General features: G+C 42.8%; 1 protein-coding gene across 7 annotated transcripts in view; it reads left to right on the forward strand.

Moving 5' to 3' along the window:
• The first annotated feature begins 7 nt into the window (after window positions 1-7).
• The window catches only part of PITPNM2 (phosphatidylinositol transfer protein membrane associated 2), a 219,128-nt gene continuing 212,778 nt past the window's right edge, over window positions 8-6,357 (forward strand). For 4 of the 7 annotated variants that reach the window (XM_019507150.1, XM_019507151.1, XM_019507154.1 and 1 more), the window contains exon 1: window positions 8-87. The gene's annotated coding sequence lies outside the window, so the exon portion shown is untranslated. The remainder of the gene's footprint in view (window positions 88-6,357) is intronic. The other 3 variants (XM_019507155.1, XM_019507156.1, XM_019507157.1) reach the window with 1 other exon arrangement.

Genomic DNA, 6,357 nt, shown 5'->3' on the forward strand with positions numbered 1-6,357 from the left:
CCCTGCGGGACCTGCGGGTGGGCGGCCCCGGCCCCGGCCCCGGCCCCGGCCCCGCGCGAGAGGTGTGTGTGGCTGCACCGTGTGCCGGTATGTGCGCGCGCGCACAGAGACGGTGTACATGGGGAGAGGGGCGAGAGATATGTGTATATATATGTATGTATGTATGTATGTATATATAGAGAGAGAGAGAGAGAGAAACTATATATAGACAGAATATAGGTATCTGCGTGTGTGTGTATGTATATATGTGTGTGTGTGTGTATATGTATGTAGTCACTATATTCTCTCTGTATAGAGACTATATAGAGAGAGACTGTATGTATATAAAGAGAGAATATACATAGAGGGAGGAAGGGATATGGGAAATATATATATATAGAGAGAGAGAGAACATATGTATATAGATATATCTATATCTGTATATAGGGAGAGAATATATAGGGGGAGAGAGAGTGTGTATATGAGAGAATATATTTAGAGAGAACGTGTGTGTGTGTGTGTGTTAGTTAAAGAGCGGGAGAGAAAGCTGAGGTTTCCTGACCCCGAGTGAGCGGCGGTGCAGCGGGGGAGTGAGTGACTGGCCTACGGACAAAGGTCACAAAAGCTTCTCCAAGGAGTGGGACGGGCACCTGTGGTCCCTGTTTAAACCGTCCCTGGTGCACGGTACTTTGTGGATGGTTTCCTGTTTCCCCTATTCTCCTTCAAACTTCGTTTGCAAGTCCTGGACTTAGGTTGTTTGCTTTGCTCTGGTTTTGTTTGCTTGTTTTGTCAGTCTGCAGCCCAGGTAGCTGCACTCCTGCTTCCCACCCCTGCCCTGCAACCTGGTTTTGGCTCCTGCCTGGAGAGGTTGCTTCTAGCCATGACAGGACAGCTATGCCTCAGTGTCATTTTGATCTCAGCCTCTTGGCTGCCAGAGCCAAATCATGTTGTCGGTGTCTTTTGTGATGAGGGCACTGGTCTACTAAGAACAGAGGTGAGAGCTCCAGTTGGGGTCACCTAATCTGTAAAAGGGGCAATGAATGATGGTGGCTTCAGCTCAAGCTGTCCACATGGGGTGGAAGAAATCACTCAGGAAATCTGCCAAGTTCCCTCTGGGAGATGACAGGGATATGATTTTTCTGCTATTGGTTTGTTGGGAAAGTCTCTACAAGCCTTTTTGAGGAGAGTAGCCCACAAGGCTGATGCTAGGTGCTCTTTTCTCCATCTCCATCCGCTGTCCAGAGGCTAAGAGGGCTAGACCAGTCATACTCTGGTTATTGGGAGAGTTTGGGAGTAGGTTCTGGAGCGGTGAGTGCATCCTCCCCGTGGATGGCACGTGCCATTGCACTAACAATCATATTCACGCAGTGCTTTTCATCGTGATATCATGAAAAGGGCCTGTATCCCATCCCCATGGAGTAGATGGGGAAACCAGAGGCACAGCCAGGTGAAAGGACTTGTTCAGGTTGGCACAGTGCATCTGTTGCAAAGGCAGCGATGGACTCTGTCTCTTGATTCAGAGCCCAGTTGTGTGCAGAGCTAGGCAGGCTCCAAGACAAGTCTATTTCCTTTAATCCTATTTTTGCTTTATGCGTGATTTTTTAATACAAGTTTTGTAAATGTGAAATGGCTGAATTAAAAAGAAAGCGCCTGTTTGTTGTTTTTTTTTCATTATGCACTAGAATGAAAACTGCTGTCGGTCCTCTCCAGAGTTAGGAGTGGTGCAGAGTTGTGGTTTTGCTGTACAGCACAAGAAAAACCCCCAGTCTTCAATAATTTATGTATGCATGTGAGGAGCTTAGTGGGACTATGCAAGTGGCCAAATCTTTGCAGGGCCTGAGACTTCAGTACTTAACTTGTGCTGGGAAAATGTTGTAGTTAAATACGCATGGATTCATAAAATTCTCCATCCCTGTATTACCTGATAATCCCCATTTCACTCCAGTCCTTTTTCTCGTGGTGCATTTTTAACACACAGTTCAGGTTTTCATGACCATTTTGTGGTCTGGAGTTGTGTACAAAGATTGGTGTTGCAAAATCCAGTGCTAGCCTCTGGATTTCTTTTCCTCAGTCTCTCATAGTACTCTGCAGAAGGACAGAAGGGGGCACTCCCACCACCAGTTGCCCACATGCAGACCTGATATGTTCAATAGATTTTTGCATGGCCGGTTGTTTTAATGGTTGACCAGCTTGCAGACTTGTCCCTGAGCTGTTGGATAGCTGAAAAGCCTTGCATGAAATACAAGAAGATTAGCTAAGCATGAAAGAAAAGGCACTGACGAGTCTTAGCTTGCTGTTTTACATTGGAATGCTTCTTTAGGGTACTTCTGGCATCCTTTGGTTGTGATAGCATCTCTGAGAGAGAGTTGTGAGCACATGACTGAGCCTTGGGGTTCAGAATAGGCCTTGTTATGTTTCTTGCCTTTAATAAATAGAGCAGAGCCTCACTGGGCACTTATTTTACATAAATCATATTTCAGTTTCCAATAACTAACTTTTAATTAAAGTACGGTTGATACCAACATAATAAATGGATGCATACTAGGCTGTCTTTGTGAATAAAATTCACAATTCCCTTCCTATTCCCTTTATGGCCCTTAGATGCTTTTGTTGCCATTTTAACAGCGTATGGTAGCAGCTGTTTATCTTTTTAATATCACTTTTTGCATGCGTGTTCAAGAAACAAGAATTATTTGAGCAAATGACTCCCTGGTCTCTTAACAACTTTTTTTTAAAGTAACTTGAAAAATAGAAGGAGGAAATGAATGTCTAGATAAGTAGGTGGGACAAGGTTGCATAATGCTGAGGTGGCCCCAAAGCTCCTTGAAGATAATGGGAGCCTTTTCACTGATTTCAGTAAACTCAGTTGAGTGTTTGGATGTGACCCTGCAGAGCATGCAAGAATGTGCTTCTGGCCCATTGAAACCAGTGGAAGTCAAGCATGTTTTTAAGTGGTTAGTTGAATGGGAATGGGCTGCATGCACTTGTTTCCAAATCACCTATTAGTTGTATAGTAACTTTTATACTTGTGTAACTCTATAAGGTACCACTGTGCCTTGCCTCCTACTGAAGTCATTAGTAGCTCCTGAATTGCATCCAAACTAAACAACGTCTGAGGAGTTTTACTTCAGTGCACCAGAAAGACTTTTAAAGAGCCTGGAAAACCTGCTTGTGCAAACAGTCACACTGTTGGAGCACAAAAAGGACAAAAAACGGGAGTTTGTACACATCACTAGGTTAGCAAGAGTTAGAATGAAGGCTTAAGAGTATGATTTTTGGATTGGGGTTAATTTGACAGGTATCTTTTACTGAAAGGACTACTTCTGAGTAAAAGATCTAGTTTATTTTGGGTTTGCTTCTGACAGTGTATTTTAATGCGTTCATCACTGTTGTACATCTAACAGCCCAAACGTTTATTGTGATTTACCATCTGGTATGTGGGAGTTCTATGTGATTCCTAATTTTAGTCGACAGCAACCAGTTTAGGAGGATTTTGTTCTAAATTGTTGAGGAATTTTTAAAAGTTGACGGTGAAAGTGGGTTTCCTTTGTATTCAATCAGTGCAGGACTTTGTCTCTGTAATTGGAAATCTTCCTTGCTTCTCAGATTTTCTATCTTAAATAGCTTCACCTCTTCCTGGCAACATTTATAGAAAGGACTCATTCAGTTGGATGAAGACGGGATGTTTATTATTATTATTTACTAGAGTATAGACATTGTATTGCTGTTATTTCTCGTGGCATCAACATAATATAGCTAACTAGCTGTAAGCTAGTATTTTAAACAAATGGTTTTATGACCGCACAATTGAAGAGCTACAGGATAATTGGTGGGTTGTATGAGTGGTAGCTGCTATTTCACTTCTGAAAGTTGTGTAACATAGTGTGACACATTGAATTCTCACAGGTTCCTAGTAATAACTTGTTTGAGGACCAGGACAATCCACTAGGAAATAGTCATTGACAAATGATTGTTTTTTTCCTTTCAAGTTTCTTCTCCTCTAGTGGTTGTTCTCTTCCAGTGGAGGAAAAAAAATCTTTATTTTTTTTTTACCTTATTTTTAATTTGCCAAGCAAGAAAATGTGTTCTTTATTTTAATTACATTTCAGTAACCAGTTTTCCTGTCCAGTAGTCATTTTCTCTGAGTTCTGAAAAGCTTTCCTTTTTTTTCCTTTTAATTAATTTTGAAGCTGGCTTGTACAGACAAGGAGTGGCATTATTATTTCTATTTAAAGGAAACTTAAGCTGAATTCTGGGCTTGGAAAAGTTTTGTCAACAAGATCTAAAAGTGTTGGGAGCCTAGACCCTCTTTGCAGTCCATAGAGGGACAAAGGATTGGGGCTGAGAATGGTTTATAGCTGTTGTGATCACTGTCTGCCCAGGGGCAAAGTCCATCCACTGATGAAAGGATTGTGGTGGTGGTGGGCCTCCGAGAACAAGGTGACTAAGCCTGAAAATGCATCTGCAAGGCTCAAACAATGAAAAGGAGGAAGAATCTAATAAACTTAGAGATAATACTGGGAATACCTAAGGAAATCTCTGCAGGAAGATCCTGCTGGCTTTTAGTGTAGGCCCATTTCAGAGACGAGCTTCATTGCTTCTTGCTTTTTTCGTTGCAGTCCCTCCCATCTGTGGCATCTGACAAACAAAGGGCAGCAGTGAGGGGTGCTATGCAATCATTGCTGCTTGCATTTGCTCTTATAGATAGAGCCTCTTCATTCAAGGATCTTGAGGAATTTGAAAACCCTTAACTGATCACTAGATTTCACAACATCCCTTTGGGTTTAGATAGGAACGTATTGCTTCAGCTGCTGGTGACTTGCACCCCTCCTCGGGATAGAGCATGCCAGTCCTTTGATAGTGTGCTGCTATAAAACAGTTAAGGAAGACAAAGAGAAGAAGAATATTTTAGCCAAATAAAACCAAATGGATAAAATATAATTGTCTGACCTGAAATGTGGCCAGAGCTACCTGTACTTTGGACTCTTTTAATGACCACGTGTAGTGAGGGCCTCAGTTTCTACATTTTGTCCCAACTAAGCTGGAGCTCAAGGGTTTCAGATCAGCTCTTTCTGGATTGTTCCACCTCTGATGCAGCAGCCAAAAATGTTTGGCTGTCGGGCCTGATGAGCCTATGAAGTCAGGAAACTTTAGTTATTACTGGCCATCTTAGTATCCACAAGGAGAAAAATGTAAGGAGTCTGGTGTCCTGGATAGTTTGGAATCTGTGACACTTCTGCAGTTTAGGCTGGAGTTGTGTTTGGACAGCTGGGCTCAGGAATGACGTTCCTACTAGGAGAACAGCCATGACGTTCCTAACAGGAGATTTTCTAATTATTATCTCCACAGGGGAGGAAGAGCATATAGACAATGAAGACATAACTTGAATAACATAAGGAACGATGGTCACCACTAATTCCACCCCCCACGCCCAGTACCTTGTGCAGTTCAGCTCTGCTCCTTAGCTAGGACCATATACATCATGTTTCTGTGGAATATATTTGTATAGATAGTCTATAAGTCTTGTTGTCAACAGGTAAAGTAGCATTTGGGCAGGAGCCGTAGCAACCGAGAAAGGTGCATCTCAGCATTCCAGTTTTAACCGAGACCCTCATTAATTAAGAGCTTAGAGTTTCACAGTTCATTATGGTGAGTGCAACTAATGTAATGGATAGGAAAGTTAACTGTCATTTGTTTGGACTGCTGGTGGTTACGTAACTAATCCTTAGCTTCAGGATAGTTATTCAAGTAAATTAGCTGACTTAACCTGCAGAGCACTGGCCTCAAAAGGCAGTCTCTTCCGCCAGTGTGGGACCATGGTTAGGGAGCAGGAACTTGCCAGAGCAGCAGCATACTGGGGGCTTTGACGCATCTTAGCCCTTGACCAAGGGGGTCTCATTATTCCCAGGCATGAAGGACACTGGTCCTTGCCGGTCCTTGTATGTGTTATAAGGACTTAACTCCCTTATGGGGTATTGAAGGATTGCAGGTTTTTATAGGACAGCCATGGTGAACTAACCTTCTGCTTGCAGTCTCTCTCAATTGGCAAGTCATTAGGAATCTAGTTTGAGGCTCAGTGAGTCACCCTTTTTTCTGCTGATCTGAGTTAAAGTCAATGACTTTTGACTTCTTGGGAAAGCCTGCAGGGCGGGGGCCATCTCTGAAGGTAAAGAATAATGCTCTGCCCTTGCATGTGAGTTTATAGTTCAGGTCCACTTCTGCTCTTGGTGGAGTCTCCTGGAGTTTGGAATAGATTTTGTGTGTGGGGGTGGGGAGGGGATGGAGGGCAGTAGAATTTAACTCTTAAAGTAAGAACTGCAAATGTGGGTTTGAAAGTAAGCTAGATGAAAGGTTGTGGAATCAATGCCTTCAGTTACA

The sequence above is a fragment of the Gavialis gangeticus genome, unplaced genomic scaffold (genome assembly GCF_001723915.1).
Source record: "Gavialis gangeticus isolate Ggan-Ray unplaced genomic scaffold, GavGan_comp1, whole genome shotgun sequence".
NCBI lineage: Eukaryota > Metazoa > Chordata > Crocodylia > Gavialidae > Gavialis > Gavialis gangeticus.